Here is a 17,203-nt window from a genome sequence, read left to right on the forward strand (position 1 = left end):
GGATACATAAATGGAAGGAAGGGAACAAGTATTTATCAGGCATCTATTATGTGTCAGACACTGTGCTAAGTACTTTACAAGTATTCTTTTACTTGATCCCCTCAAAGACCATAGGAGATAAGTACTAATATTATTCCCATTTTACAATTCAGGAAACTTGAGGTATACCAAAGTTAAGTGACTTGTCCAGGATCTCGCAGCTGGTATATGTCTGAGGTCAGATTTGAATTCAAGCCTTCCTAATTCCAGGGCTACCACTCTATCCAGTGTGCCACCTAGCTGCCTAAATTCTAGATATTCTTATAGCTATTATCTAATGTGACAGACTATAAGAATGAGCTCTGTCCATGTGGTTGGTCAGAATACTTCCTAGTGAGCTGCCACAGGAAGGCCTATTTGTACATGAAAAGCAAGAAAGGCTAGCTAAGTGGGGATTAGTTTCATTTCTACACTTCCCTTTATCCACTTATTCCCACCGTAATAATCTGCATAAGAAAGGGGGAGGAAGCTTAGAATTGAGAATTTGACAACCTAAACCCTATAACTTTTGGTAGCTGCTGGAAAAGTAGCCTCTAAATGGATGATGATTAGGTATAGTCTAGTCTTCAGAGTTTAAAGTGGGGAAATAAATGGAATGCCCACCCTAAATTAAGAATGAAGTGACAACGAAGGTCAGCTCAAAGGACAAACTTGAATCTGAGGTCATAGCTTAATGCTTGGGGCAAAGAGATGAGAGGCCTTTTAGCCAAAGGTGTGAAATAAGCAGAAGGCCATTCTTCATTGCTTATGAGAAAAAGCTGGAAAGGTATTTCTCTACCCCATTCCCCTTGAGAAAGGATTTTCTGGTCCTTGCCTAGAGCTGTTACTTTTTCAAAAGAATTACAAAACAGCCTTGGGATTTTAAAACAAAAGAGCATAGTAGAGCCCACTCTTCATGTAAGGAACTGATAAGACTACAGCTGAAGCCAGAAATTGAAAGCAGAAAAAATGGAGCCATGCCTAGCAATGACCGGTAGAGACTACTCCAGTGGGACATGACCAGCACAGGGCAGGAGGAAGTGAGCCAAGCTGAAATCCTTGGGAAGCAGACCCTCACAGGAGCAGACATCAGTAAAACTGGTGTATTGGAGCTATCAATTGCCCATCCATGTGTTCTTTGCATGTGTCAATTCTTCCCATTGATGATACATGTATTGGTGGAAGACTATGCCCCAGGGGTGTGGGACAAAAGGTTTATAGCTACTTTTCTTACTATGCAATTTCATGGAAATGCCTTTGCTTTGAACTAATTGCATCCTCTGGCTATTAAAAATGAACACATCAGTAGAAGCTGGTAAACTATAATTTTAGTGGATACAGACCCAAAAAGTACTTTGAACTTTGGTGGAATCTGGTCTGAGGGACCCACCTTATGAGTTAGGGGTTACCTGCAGGGACTACTTTGGAAAAACCCAAATTATACAACCTAAAAAGTGAAGAAACAATTCAAGGAGTGAAGCTCTCTTCACAGGCTACAGTTTCTGCCTTCCTGAGGGTAATAGGAAGAGTTACGGAGCATTCCATCAGTTTGCATTTGACAGATGTATCTGGAACCCTCAGGGACTGCTTAAGGCTATGTCTGTCAAGTAACAAGTTTCTTAAACTGTGGGAGAAAAACTGAGCTGGAAAAGCAAACTTTTGACAAAGTTGGCTGTTTCCATTTCAGAAAGCTGGCTGATCCCTTCTCTTCTCCTTCTTTAGAGGAGGTCATAATGCCCAAGATGGATTCCCTGAACTGAGTGACATTTTGGTGTTTTGTATGAATTCCCCGTTGGAACAGGATGACAAATTTCCCTTTAGGGTTCCTTTCCTCCCCCACTTTCCCACACAGCTTCACAAAGACTCCTCAGGGGGAAAGTGGAAGACATTCTGGGAAGATAACTAAATGAATCATCCTCTTTTTTCAATATGGAATCATCCCTCACTGTTCCCCCTCCGTCCTCTGCCCTATGGCTAAAATGAAACTTTTCTCCTGTAATAAATGGCCAGGACAGACCACTAAGTGGGAAAAACGGATGAAAGCAGCATGCAAAGCAACAGTCTTTGGAAATGAGACCTCAAGAGGTATAGTTATTAGCAGCTCTAGAGATTTTTTCAAACACTATAAAAATAAACCAGATAAAAGATGTCAAAGAAGTAGATCTGAATTCAAATCCAACGAGGGATGTTTACTGGCTATATGACCTTGGGTGATTAATTTCACTTCTCTGGGCAACCTCATTTTCCTCGTCTGCAAAAATAAGAGGGTTGGACTAAATGATTTCTAAGTTCCTTTCTAGCACCAGAGCTCGTTATAAGTATGTAAATGAACAGAAAGATGATTTGGTCATATGGCAGGAATGAGAGATGACCAATGGTCCACCCATGTACTTAACTGGTATCCTCACAATGCCAAGAGAAAGTGAAAAAAGTCCCCAGTCCACTGGGTGCATCTCCAGTGGCAAACTTATGGGATGACTAGGACAAGAGTCAAGTAGGATGGGTCGGAAAGGAAGGGTTGGTGAGCTCATGAAGGAAGGGAAGATTATTATGGCACTATGAAAAGTAAGCATTTATATAACACCTACTACAACACTCTAGTACAGTACATCTCTCTATACAAATATCTCATCTGATTCTCACACCAACCCTGGGAGGTAGATGCTATTATTACCCCCATTTTATAGATGAGGAAACTAAGGCAAACAGAGGTTAAGTGACTTGCCCAGGGTCACACAGCTAGTAAGTGTCTGAGGATGGATTTGAACTCAGTTTTTCATGACTTCAGGCCCAGTACTCTATCCACTGTACTTCCTACCTGCCTCAGTACAAATCGCAAGATTATAAGGTAAGTCATAGATTTTAAAGTGGGAAGGAACTTCAAGGCCACCTAGTCCAACCCCCTCATTTTGCTCTTGAGGAAATTTTCTACCAGAGAAGTTATGAGTTGTCTGAGGTCATAAGGCCATACATTTAGAGCTGGAAGGGATCTCAAAGGTGACAGTGGTGGTAGGTGCCAGATGCAGGATTTGAACCCAGCTCCTCCTAATTCCAAGCTCATTACTCTTTCCCACCGTATCACATCGTGTGTTTAGGGATTAAGTGAGGGAAAGATATGTGTGTTTCTGAAGTTGTTGTTGTTCAGGCATTTCAGTCATGTTTGACTCTTTGTGATTCCATCTGGGTTTGGTTTTTTTTGGCAGAGATATTGGAATGGTTTGCCATTTCCTTCTCCAGCTCATTTTACAGATGAGGAAACTGAGGCAAACAGGGTTAAGTGACTTGTCTATGTCACACAGCTAGTAAGTGTCTGAGGTGAGATTTGAACTCGTGAAGATGAGTCTTCCTGACTCTAGGCCTGTTGCTCTATACACTGAGCTATAAAAAGAATGTGAGGGTCAGTGTGAGTATAAAACCCAAATATGACCCATTGGTAGATAAGTGATTGACTTCCTTTGTAGAAAGGATCCTATTTTCCATTTGACTGCTTTTCCCGAGGATACTCCTGTGCCCAGCAACATGCACACTCTCTGAACTATTAGCAATAAACTTCATTTTTAAGATTTATGGCTACAGTCAGGGCACAGAGAGTATTTTATGAAGTGAGAAAAAGAGAACACCATCTGACTCTTGCCACCCTCAGAACTGTCTAATCACAGTGAGCAGTTGCCATAGTAAAGGCCAGTCTACTGTGCCAACAAGTGCACAGCAGAAACACAAGGCACTGGGTCTAGCTCAGCTTTTCTCAGTATCTGAATACCAGAATCTGGAAAAGAATAGGAAAACACAAATTTACCCTCAGTAATTTCTCCTTGGAATCAATTTGCCTTGCAGATCTTTCTAGTGTTTAAATCCAGTCAATACATCCTAGCACAATTCACATATCTTTTTGCTTCTCTTGGAAAAGTCACTTGTTTAAATTCATTGTCAAAATTGGTAGAAATTTAAATAACAAGTTCTGGGGGCAGCATAGTGGATAGCATACTAGGCCTGGAGTCAGGAAGTTGATATTCAGTCCTTTCAATCTTGTCTGACTCTTTGTGACTCCATTTGGGGTTTTCTTGGCAAAGATACTGGAGTGGTTTGCTATTTCCTTCTCCAGTTCATTTAACAGATGAGGAACATGAGGCAAACAGGGTGAAGTGATTTGTCCAAGATCACACAGCTAGTCCATGTCTGAGGCTGGATTTGAACTCAGGTCTTCCCAATTCCAAGCCCAGTACTCAATCCACTGAGCCACTAGCTGCCTCTTTAAGAGGACTTGTATGGTTCATATATAGTGTAACAGTGGCCCCAATCCACATCTTAGAAGTCATCCTGAACTGCTAACTCTCCCTCACCCCTCCATGTCCAGTCAGCTGCAAAGTCTTGTTTATTCTTCCTCCTCAATATCTCCTGTACCTGTCCCCATCTCCTCATTCATAGCACAACTCTTTTAAATCAGAGCTCCTGCAGAGACTGTTGCTAGAACCTCCTGACTGGTCTGCCTGCAACCAGTTTCTTTGTTTTGCAATCCCTACTTTATACAGCTGCCAAACTGACTGTGCCTAAAGCACAAGTCTGGCCTGCTACTCCTCAAGTCAAGAAGCTTCTGTGGCTCCACATTGCTTCCAGGATAAAATACAATTTCTTCTGTGTGGCATCTAAAGTCCTTCACAAACTGACTCCAGCCTACCTTTCCAGGTCAATTATTCATTATGCCCCCTCACACTTTCTGATGTTTCTCCTACCTTCCATCTGCTATCTCCATGTTTTTGCAAAAGCTGTTCCTTATGCCTGGAATTCTGTGTCCTTCCTCCCTTCTTCCCTTCCACCAACTTTCCCCTTTGTCCCATCCCCACGGCTTCCAACTAGGGGCATGCTGGAACGCCATGAGAGCTGACTGATAAATTTTCAGTATAAGCATTTACACCTCAGAAATAGACACATACTACAGACTGATTTATTGTTTTGTTGATTGTCTAGAGTTAAGAAAATGATGGAGAAAATGTAATAATGCACATTAAAATTAAAAGTCCTGAATTAATTTTTCTTTCCAAAGAGCTAGTTGTTAAATATTCACCTGTTACTCTGACTCTGACCCTGTATTCCCACCATTGTGGGAGGCAGATTAGAGCAACCACTCTATTTCAACTCATGAACCTCTTCTTCTCTTCCCAGTTGTCATGCCTGTCCAACCCCCCAGGGACATGGCTGCTCACAATGAAGTGGAATGGGCCCAGACTATGATCATAGGATCATGAAATTGCAGCTGGAAGGGGCCTTAGAGATTATCAACTCTATCCGGCTCATTTTGTAACTGAGGAAACTGAGGCTCAGAGAAAGGCTTCCCTAGGATCACACAACTAGTAAGATGAGATTTGAACTCAGGTTTTTCTCACTCCAACTCCAGTCCTGTATCCACTATACCATGAAATCTTTCCACTGGCAGGAAATCACCAATTACAATCCTTCTAGTAACATGGCAGAACACAGTTATGGGTTCTGTCCTCCAAAGGCAGAAAACGGTGCAGCAATGCTTGCAGTATTGAGCCCTGGCCAGGCCTGAGTTACAAGTGCTTTAGCTTTTTTCTTCAACAATGAGATATTGAGCCACATATATTTCCTGGTAGGTAAAGGAATGAGCTTGCAGGCTTGTTATTCACCTTGCCGATGCATCCTTTGATCCTCTGGTTATTGCCATTTGCCCTGACACTATCACCCAGATACCACCAGACATTATCATCTGCCTTGCAGCTATACCCTCAGGATCCCTGGGCCTTGCTATCGTTGTACCCTAAGGATCACAAAGTCTTTACATACACCTCAAAGATGAACCTTCCTATACGTGTTGTCTCCCCCAATTAGAATATGATAAGACATTTTGTTAATTTTCTATTTATATCTCCAGCACTTAGCACAGTACTTGGCACATAGTAAGCATGTAATAAACGTCATTTCATTCAACTGTAGCAGTCACTTAATAAATGTTTGTTGAATTACATTGAAAATGAATTTAGTTTGCATTTTTGACAGGTATGTCTGTAAAATGCAAAAGTTACATTTACACAATTTCTAAAGTCTTTCATTTCTCACATTCTGGGATTCTAAATTCATTAAAATGGTCTTTATTCTAGTGCCAAGTTAAAAAATTTTTTTTTTAACAGAATCAACATGTTATTCCATGTAGAAGCAGGCAGGCTAAAATTTACACTACTTCATTCAATTTAGCGAATACGTCTAAGCACCTACTATGTTCAAGATTCTATTCTAGGTATTGAGGAATATAAAGACAAATGACTCCATTTTGGTGAAGAGAAACCCTCATTAAGGACAGGATTTGCAGGTGAGTCTTATTTTAAAATTCCTTGCTACCTTTTTACTTTCAAAAAATAAACTCGGATTAGCAATCTCAGTTACTTGTTCCATTTCACAGCATCACATCGTCCAAATTGCTACTAGCTGAGGTTTCCAAAATTCCTGGTGAGTTGAGACTGGGCGTCTTAAGTAGAATGGGGCCATAGAATCCTTGACTATTTCTGTCTACCACTTAGTGAGATAGAGTGGGCTCAGACTAAGGAGTGAGACTGTGTTATTGACCATGACTGATAAATATGGGAACAAGGTGTGGTCAGAAGAGAAAACATAACTTCTAGATACTCGGGTTTGAAATCTGAATCATCTTTGACTCTTTTCTTTCCCTCCTGTATTCAATTAGTTGTCAATTCTGTCTTGACAACATATCTCATATGTATTTCCCTTCACTCCACCCACATAGGCATATGAATTCAGATCCATATCACTCACTTGGACTATTGCAAGAGCCTCCCAATTGGCCTCCCTTCATTTTAAGGCAAAATTCTGACCTTGCACTGCCCTGCTCAAGAATATTCAGATGATTTCTATTGCCTTTAGGATAAAATACAAATTCTTCAAGATGGCACTTAGGACTTTTCTTAGAGCTATTTCTAGATCAATCTCACATTGTTTCCCTTCATGCAATCTTCATTACAAACATATTGGTTTCCTTATTGTTCCTGAAACTTAATGTTCCATCTTCTGCCTTTCTATCTTGCATGGGCCTTATGCCTGGAATTCTCTTCCTCCTTACCAGCAACTAGGTCAGGAAGACCTGAGTTCAAATCCAGCATTAGATACTCACTATCTCTGTGAGCCAAGGCAAGATACTTAACCTATGTCTTCCTGTTTCAAATGAGATATTTGTAAAGAAGTTAGCATAGTGCCTGGCACACAGTGGGTGCTTAATAAAGACTTGTTCTTGCTATCTCTTCACCTTAGCCTCCTAACATCCTTTACTTCCTGCAAGGTACCACTTCTTACAACAGTTATATCAAATTCAAATAAAAACAAGAGCCCCTAAGTAGTACATAAGTATTCCTGCAACCTGCATATTACCTTAGAAAACTATACGTGTTTATATTTCATTTTCTGTTAATACATTAACACATTACAATCAGTACTTTAATCTGGTTCAGGTGGCACTAGGGATATTGCCGCCTGGGTTTGACACCTCTTTCCTAAAGAAAATTTTTCTGACTCTCTCCAGTTTTCAGGGTTTTCTCTGTCCTCAAATTATGATATGTATAGTTTATTCCCCCAGCAGAATAGAGGCTCCTTGACTATTTTCCACCTTGTCTTTGTATACTTGGCACTTAATACAGTGGTTTGCACAGTTGTTGAGTTGAACTGAATTAAATTGACGTACCCTGACTGAAAGAAGAATAAGTCATAGCTTAAACTGACAGAGGAAACCATGTGTTGGAAAGACTGATGAGAGTAGAAGACAGCTTGGCTTTGGAGGCAGAGAGCCTGAATTCAAATCTTGCTTCTGATACTACTTGTGTGACCTTCAGCAAGTAACTGAGCCTCCCTGGGCCTCAGTTTCCCCATCTGTAACATAAAGGAGGTTGGGCAAGAGGGCCTCTAAGGTCTCTTTTAGCTCTAGATAGGAGATCCTAGGACCTTTACCATTCCTTTACCAGAGTTATCCATATTATTGTGATTACTTCAAGGACAGTCAATCTCCTTCCAACAGAATTGTAACCAAACTGTGTTTGTTGAAGGCATTTACCTATTGGGATTAATGCCCCAAATGGAAGTACCTCCCCTGATCCACTCGTGTTATGTGACCAAAAACTATTGTTGAGGCTCTGTCAATGGAATACATAAGGCCCCCATTTCCAACAAACATATGCACTCTGGAGATTAAATGCCTCTCTATTGTTTGCAGGCATCCCTCTCTGGCTAATCCTTCAGCATGACCACTGATTTGCAGGAAATGTTTTAGTTTGGGCCTTACCCCTGGCATTTCCCCCAAAGCATCCACTAAGTCATGGTTGAGCTTCTGACTCCACCTCCAGTAACTAGGAATTTAAAAGTCCAAAGTCTAACTCTGCTTTGGGGAAAATCACAGTAGCCTGTTATAAATCACACATGCTCTGGAGGCATTTTCATCGTCACATTCACCCTGATGAGGAATTCAGTAACGTTCTTAGGCAGCTCTTTCTGTTGACTTTTAGCCTGAAACTAAGGGAACTCAAAGAAGAAAATAAATAGCTATAGAAATAACCTGCCCTGACCTTGAGGGTGCTAAGGAAGTCATTTTAGGAGGCCTACCCAGACATTCCCCACCAAGATTCCGGCAAGGCAGAGGAAGGCAGTAAAGCAGAACCACGAGACCCTAACAGCACTCACTGTTGCTGTTCTCCAAAGCCATAACTATTTTACAATAAAGGTTTAGAATAAAATCCTCTAGGTGAACTTTAAAAACAGACATAGAAATCATGATCTCAGAACATTTGTTCAGAGCACTCTAAAGAGTGAAGTGAATAAAAAACCAGAACAATTTACATATTAACAAAAGTAGTGTTTTTAAAAAGAAAGAAAAAGAAAAGAAACAACTTGGAAAGATTTAAAAACTCTAATCAATACAATAAACATCTATGACTCTAGAGGACCAATGGTGAAGTATGCTACCCGCTTTCTATCAAACTCAGAGGGCCAAAAATTTAACACATGCCATAATATTGGCATCTGGTGGGCTGCTATCCTGGATAAGCACAACCAATTTGAGGAAAATAGTATAAAATGCAACCCAAATCAACTTTGCAATTGATGGTAATGGTAATGAAGATAATACAAGAAAAAATTAAGATAAATTTAATTGAGTGGAACTATAATAGTTTCCCAGGGGATACAATTGAGTTGCTATAGTGGTTTAGGAGATAAAATCTTAGAGCTATAAAGCAGAAAGGAAGGAAGGGAGGGAAAAAAAGCATTTTATAGTACCTACTATGTGCCAGAAACTATGCTAAACACTTTATAAATATTATCTCATTCGATCCTTACAAGAACCCTTCAAAATAGGTGCTGTTATTATATTCATTTTGCAGTTGAGAAAACAGACAGAGCTCAAGTGAATTGCCCGAGGTCACAAAGCTAGTGAATGCATGAGGCTGGATTTGAAGTCATGTGACTGCGAGCCCAGCTCTCTGCCCCAGCATCACCTATCTGCTTCCAGAGACCTCAGAGACCACCTACTCCAATACTAGGAATTTGGCACAGGGAGTGGGGGGTAATGCTCTTTCTATTCTGTCAAAGAAGCCTCAGTATGGCTCCCTCACATGCAGCATGCAAGAGGGAGAGTAGCAACTGGATTTCTCAGCTTTGTCAGGAGAAAGCATGGCTACTTGCAGAGGAAGAAAAGTTGGTTTACTTGGGAAAGATGGAGACAAGGGGAAGACATGAGAAAAGGATAGAACAAAAAAAGTGAGCTGAGGTTTCTTTATGTGAAGGAGGAAGGGAGCTAGAGAGGAAAGGGGGAACCAGACTATATATAGTCTGCTGCTCTACAATATTCCCAGAACAACCCAGACCTAATTCCTTTGTTGTTTTCTCTGTCTATATTCCACTTCATTCCTTTCATCCTGCTGAAGGAATGTGTATATTAAATTTTTGGCTCTCTGAATTTTGTTAGGAGGTGGGTAACACAGTTCATCATTAGTCCTCCAGAGCTTTGACTGTTCATTGCATTGACTAGAATTTTAAAAATCCTTTTTTTTAAATAGCATTGTTATTAATATGTAACTTGTTCTCCTGGTTTTACTTTTTTTAACTCTGAATCAGTTCCTGTAAATCTTCTGAGAATATGATTTCTATATCTGTTTTCTGAGTTCACCTGAAGCATAATAAATTTTACTCCAGCACTTATTTTAACTATGTATGAATCTTTATGTTTCAAGTATGTTTCTTATAAACAACACCTTGTCGGATTCTGCTTTCTCATCCATTCTGCTACTTCCTCCATTTTATGGATGAGTTCATGTCATTTGCATTTACTACAATGTTTTTTAATTGTGTGTTTCCCTCTGACCTATCCTTTTATACTTTCACCTCTCCTCCCTCCTCCTCCATTGTCTCACTTACAATGAAGAGGATGCTGGGAGGGGAGAGTGCTCAATACTAATAAAAATTTTATGCAGTTTGCTTCCATTCCATGACTCCTCTTTTCCCCTTGTTCAGTCCCTAGTTACAAATTAACTTTTCTTTCAATCATACTAATCTCCACTTCATGTTCCACTCCCCACCAAGATGGAGTTAGTTAAGTTGTGTTTATTATTTATGACTAATCCCTCTTTGAATACACCCTCCAATTTAACCCCTTTTCCCCTTTCCTTGTGCCTGCCTTATTTCCTGTTCAGTTTAGTGTATTTCTATCCCAAATTCTTTATCTGTATGTGTATTCAATTCTCATTTGCCCAGTTTAGTTGAAAAGGAGGTTCATATGTAGCCTGTTGCTCCCATCCCTTCCTCCGTGGTTGTAAATAGCCTTATCATCCATCCCAGTTTTGTGAGATAATGTTTCACCCCCTTTCTTGCTCTTTCCTCCCTAGTGTATTTTTCCTTCCCTATTCTTTTTTTCTCTTAAAGCTATCAAAATATAAGGAAACTGGTACTGCTTCCATTAAGATCCGAGGGGAAATGAAAGTCAAGGCTGTGGTGATGGTTTGACTTGCCTGGTGCGTGATGTCTCTTGTCTCATTCAGGGTATCTTGCTGTTTCAGCTAGGCTAGTTTGCCCACCCTGTGTGTGAACATGATCTCCTTGAGAATGGGAATGTCTTGCTTTTCTATTTGTTTCTTTAGTTTTAACACAGTGCTTTGCACACAGTAAGTGCTTAACAAATTCTTCATTCATTCATTCCAATGAGGAAGACAATACTTATAAAAGGTTTCATCTGCCATTCAGATAGAAAGGTCACATGGTCCTTAAGGAGTAGAAAAAAAGCGAGGGTTAATATTTCTTTAATGTCATCTCCACTGAAGTGGAGATCACGTCAGTTTCTTATGCTGAGCTATTTGACAGTGCCAAGGACTTTGGTAGCAAAATCTTTCCTTTCTGGGTGTTCAACAGCTGGGGATGTAGCAACTGCAGAAGCAGTTGCCAGGCTGCATCTCCAAAGGGGCTCTTTCTTAGGAGGACAGCTGAAGGCAGTGGGCTAGAAGTAATGTCATTTTCAAGATTCTCGGGTTCAAGGTACTAAATTATCTCCAGCCATGTCTAAGGGGAGCCAGCAGTCAAGGTGGTGCGATTTATCTGGCACATGCTGTCCCCTGTCTCTCCCTCAGGGTGCCTTATTGCTTTAACTAGTCTAGTTTGCCTGCCCTGTGGTTGGCAGGTAGTTGACAATTGGTGGGAAAGGCTGGACCTTTTTGCCATGGAGATTGCTTTTCCAGATGATGGCTGTGAGGCCAATATGTATGTTCAAATATATTTACCTTTCTATGTTTCTCTTAATTCTCTGTTTGCGTGTGAAATAATGTTAGTGATGGTGATAATAATAATAGCAGTTATATAGTGCTTTAAGTCTTGCAAAAACACTTTATATACGTTAGTTCTTTTGATCGAGAAGGTACGTGGCACGGTGGATAGAGTGCCAGGCCTGAAGTCAGGAAATTGCTGGTCTTATCACAAAATGAAATGAGTTTTAAAGTGATTTTATAGGTGAAATGAGAGCTTTAGAGAAGAGAATTGGAAGAATAGCTTAGTATAGGAAGTGTAAAATCTTACTCAAGTAAGTGATTCCTATAGATAGCTGTGTGACACTGGGAAAGTCACTTAATCTCTGTTTGCTTCAGTCATCTCATCTGTAAAATGGGAATAATAACATTATTTATCTCTCAGAGTTGTGAGGAGCAAATATGATAACTGTTAAGCATGTAGTCTGGTGCCTAACAGATAGTATGTGCAAAATAAATGCTAGCAATGATGATGATGATTATCTTCATAACAACCCTGTGAGGCAGCTGCTATTATTATCTCCATTTTTTTTTCAAATAAGGAAACTAAAGCTAATACAAATTAAGAGACTCGCCCAGGTTCACATCACTAGTATCTATTCAGCTCTGGTCTCTTCATTAGGAATACTTAGAAGTCTTTTCTTCCATCAAAAGTCAACATCCCCATTGAACTCCACCTCCCAATGATTATATTTAATTTTGCCAGGAAAAGTTAGCCTTGGCTATAAGGTTTATCTTTTAGAATATTATGTGTTAAGCTTTCCTCTCCTAAAAAAAATGGTAACTGTCAGGTCTTGGGATACAACCCGTGGCTTCTGGGCACTTGAATTCTTTCTTTCTGGTTGTTCGCAGGGTTTTTTTTCTTTGTTATGGAAGCTCTGGATTTTGGCTAAGATATTATTGGAAATTTGTATTTTAGACTTTAAAGAGGTGCCTGACTGGTAGATTCTTTCTATTTTCATTTTGCCCTCTAGTTTTAATAAGTCTGGGTAGCTTTCATTCATTATTTCATGATATATGATATCTAAATCCTTTTACATGGTTGACATTTTCAAGTAGTCTGATGATTCTTAGATTATTTGATCTGTTTCTAGGTCAGGTGTTTTTGATACTAGACAAATCCATTTTTCAGTCTTGATTCAATTCTAGTATTTCTTATTATTTAACTGAGTCATTGATATGTGTCTGGTCTAATCTAATTTTCAAGGAGTCACTTACTTCAGTAAGATTTTACACTTCCTATACTAAACTATTCTTCCAATTCTGTTCTCTAAAGCTCTCATTTCACCTATAAAATCACTTTAAAACTCATTTCATTTTGTAATAAGACCAGCAATTTCCTGACATAGCTTCCTCCTTCCATTCAACCTGTTAAGTCAGCTTCCATGACACAGCTTCCTGATCTAGGAGAATGAAAGATCCTACCTGGAAGTTGTCACTCCTTCTCAGATTTGGTGGGTATTTGAGACCATGTCTGTCACTATACCTTGACTAGACATGTTTCCAGATACAGACAAGAAGGACCATGTCCAAAAAAGGTAAGTGCCACTGTATTCTTATTGCATATACTTGATATATTATGGCAAAGTAAACCTCCTCCTTTGTTAAATATGCAGTAACTTGTGAGTGCTTCATTTCATCCCAACATCACACCTGAACTAAGAGGCTTTTGAGTCATGCCTGCCACTCATTTCCTCCAGAAATTCCAGCAAAACTATGGCAAACATGTGATTGTCTTTGAGGTTTGGAATGTGGATGATGTGGTATTATTCGCTTTTTCTGAGTTTATGTCTTGAACATCCTTGGCTCTATAATACTTATTTTTTGTTAGTGTTTTCTTGAGTTTATTTTCTTGAGTTTATTTTTCCAGACTTCCTAAATTTGGACTTGCTGTGAAAGCTAGGCTCTGTCCCCTCTCATACTCTTAAGGTGGTCAAGGTTTTTTCAGTCCTAGTGTTGCCTTCTTTGGTTCCCTCTATTGATTTCCACTTGGTGTGTTTGCATTGAAAACCCTGGCAGTGTTCAGTGTCCCCTAACATAGCATTGAGGTTAGCTATCCTTTGGTCAAGTTCCTAGATAGCGTCTGTCTATCCTGGAGCTTCTTTGATCAAGGTATTGGTAAACTCCCCCTCAGGGTTGCCTTGGGACACTGTGTGGTCTCTATACTCCTTAGTATTTTCCCTATGAGGTTCTGGGTAATCTTCCAGCCCTACTTTATGTTCTCCCAATTAGAGGGTTGGACGATCCTTTGTCCTTCTTGGGGCTTCCTCAGTCAAGGTGTTAGATGGTCACCCCTCCCTCCCAGTTCTTCCTGGTTGGAGAATTGCTTCTTCTGCCCACTCCAGAGCTTTCCCATTCAGGATGTTTGGTAGGCTTCCATGCCTCCTTAGGACTTCCTCAAATAAGGTGTGGCCATTTTCATCTTTCTCTTTTAAAAAAAAATTTTTTTTTCTTGGTGCTCTCCATATTTACTAGGATTTTCCCAGTCACAGTGCTGATTCAGGTTTGTAGTGCTACAAAGGGTTTCCAGTCTTTTTACTTGTGCTGGTAATAACTTCTCTGGCAGGACTCTCCTTTTAGTGTCTGCAAGTTCTGGCTATGTTTTTGTGCAGTCATCAAATGGATGAAGAAAGCTTACAGAAGTTTTTCTTCAGATTTTTTTGTTAATTATTCATTTGGGTGCTCTTTTTAGAACATTTCTGGAGTAAAAGAAAGCTAGGTCCTTGTGGACTCCCCATAAAGACATCTTAACTGGAAGGGCTATTTAGAGCATCTTTTCATTCTTACTCTACCATAGGGTGTCTTATCTAAACTAATAAGTAATTATCTCTCATAAAAGAAATATAAATTAAATTCTGATTCATGAATTTACTAATTGTTCCTCAGCTATCAACAGCATGTTTCCTATGGCCAGTCATACTGATGGTTTTAGAGAAAGGCAAGAAAATTAGTTTAAAATGAAGGCCTAAAGAGACAGCAGGGTTTGAGTAAAAGAAAATAATTTTTGCTCCATCTCCATATTCATACTCACATATTCGATCAAAAAGTAATTGACAAGTGTTGTCATGTTAACAGGGAGGTAGTTTTATAGGCCAGCTTTTTTTTGATTACTTATTCAAGATAATTTCTATTCACAATTCCCCAAACTAGTTACATGTGCTGAAACCTTAAAAAGCTGGCCTTCTTAAAGGACTTAGAAACTCATTTTAAAAAATAAACCTTTTATCCAACAAAAAGCCAAACAAGTAGATCAGACTAGCTATTTTCCAAAAAGGAACATAAAATTTCCAGTTAACATTTGCTTGCTTTAAGTATAGCAAAAGAATATTTTAAAAAAATATTGCATGGGGAAGAAAAATCAAAAGAAAGGCTCATTTCTGGTCTAAATCATATTTTTCCACATTATTTCCAGCTGAATTTGCTTAAACCTATCAAATTTTATTACTTGCCATCTTTTGAAACCTTCAGATTGATTTATGAATGGTGGGGGAATAGGAAGGCACTCAGGTGAATGGAAATCTGTAGAAGTTTATAACAAAAGGCAAAGGCATGTTCCCAGTGAGTGATGAATAAAAGGAGGTTGAAAGAGGTGACTGTTTTATCTCAATAATGTTATTGATACCAAGAGTCTATATTGGAGGTGTGAAGGTATTGAGCAAGTGAACTGGAAAGGAATCACTCTAAAGAAAATCAGTGTTTAGATTAAAATGGGTTTATTAGTTTATTAAGTTGTAGCAAGTGATCTCCTTTTATGTGGTTCCCCAGAATTTCTCTAAGAATTCTAGGGAATCTTCAAGTGTTGTTGTAAGGACCCAATGAGATAACATCTGTAAAGCACTTAGCACAGAACCTGGCATATAGTAGATGCTATATAAAAGCTAGCTATGATGATGATGATATTGATGATGAAGAAAAAGAATTAATCCACTGCTATATATTCCTTGTTAGGATTGTCTTTCTTGCTTTTATTCCTTCCACCCTTAGTATTTCAGAGTTTTAGGGGAGACTTGCAATAAGTATTTCTGATTGTCTAGCTAGGTGGTGCAGAGAATTCTGAGGAATATCCAAGGGTTGTTGTGAGAATCAAATGAGATAATACCTATAAAGCACTCAGAACAGTGCTTGGCATATAGTAGATGCTATATAAATGCGACGTATAATGATGCTGATAATGCTGATGATAACAACAATGACAACGATGACAAGTTAATCCACTGCTATATATTCCTTGCTATAAATTGTCTTTCTTGCCTTTATTCCTGCCACTCCTTAGTATTTCAGAGTTTCTTTGGAGGCTTGCAAAAAGCAATTTGATTGTCCAGCTAGTGGTAGAGTGGCTAGAACAGGTCCTGGAGTCAGGAAGACTTGAATTCAAATATAGCTTCAGAGGATATCAGGGATAAGTAAAGATTTGGGTTTTTTTTTTAATGACAAGAATATGTGGGCTGTAATATTAGAGGCTGCAAAGAAGGAATAATGAATAAGGAAAGATTGAAAATGAGGGAGATAGGAGATGATGTACGAATTATGACTGAAAGAATTATGAGTAAAAAGAAACGTACCATAGATTCATATTATGAGAAGAGTGAAGATCAAGACAGAAATTCTGAAGAGGACAACATTGTCAACAAACCCACATCTGCAATAACAAAAGGGAATATGAACTGGTCTGAAGCCCAAAAAGTCTTCTTAGAAGAGCTCAAGAAGGATTTTAATAGTCAAATGAGAGAGGCAAAAGAGTCCTTCAAAAATACAATTGGCCAGTTGGAAAAAAAAATACACTGAAGAAAACAAGTCCCTAAAAGACACAATTGGCCAGTTGAAGAAGGAAGTAAAAAAACTAACAGAAGAAAGCAATCTGTTAAAAACTAGAATTGGACAAATGGAAACTAATGTCTCTATGAGAGAGCAAGAATCAATCAAACAGAAACAAAAAAATGAAAACATCGATGGAAATGTAAAATACCTCATCAGTAAAACAACCGACCTGGAAAATCGATTCAGGAGAGACAATTTAAAAATTATTGGACTACCTGAAAATCATGATGAAAAAAAGAGCCTGGACAGTATCTTTCAGGAAATCATAACGGAAGACTGCCCGGAAGTCCTAGAACCAGACGGGAAAATAACCATAGAAAGAATCCAGCGATCACTACCTAAAAGAGATCCCAAATTGACAATGCAAAGAAATATAATAGCAAAATTCCAAAATCACCAGATGAAAGAGAAGGTGCTGCAAGCATCCAGAAAGAAAGAATTTAAATATCATGGAACCACGGTCAGGATTACACAGGATCTTGCAGCTTCTACATTAAAAGACTGCAGGACATGGAACATGATATTCCGTAAGGCAAAGGAGCTTGGAATGCAGCCAAGGATCAATTACC

This window comes from Phascolarctos cinereus, unplaced genomic scaffold, assembly GCF_003287225.1.
Source record: "Phascolarctos cinereus isolate Bilbo 61053 unplaced genomic scaffold, phaCin_HiC Scaffold_4;HRSCAF=312, whole genome shotgun sequence".
NCBI classification, from domain to species: domain Eukaryota; kingdom Metazoa; phylum Chordata; class Mammalia; order Diprotodontia; family Phascolarctidae; genus Phascolarctos; species Phascolarctos cinereus.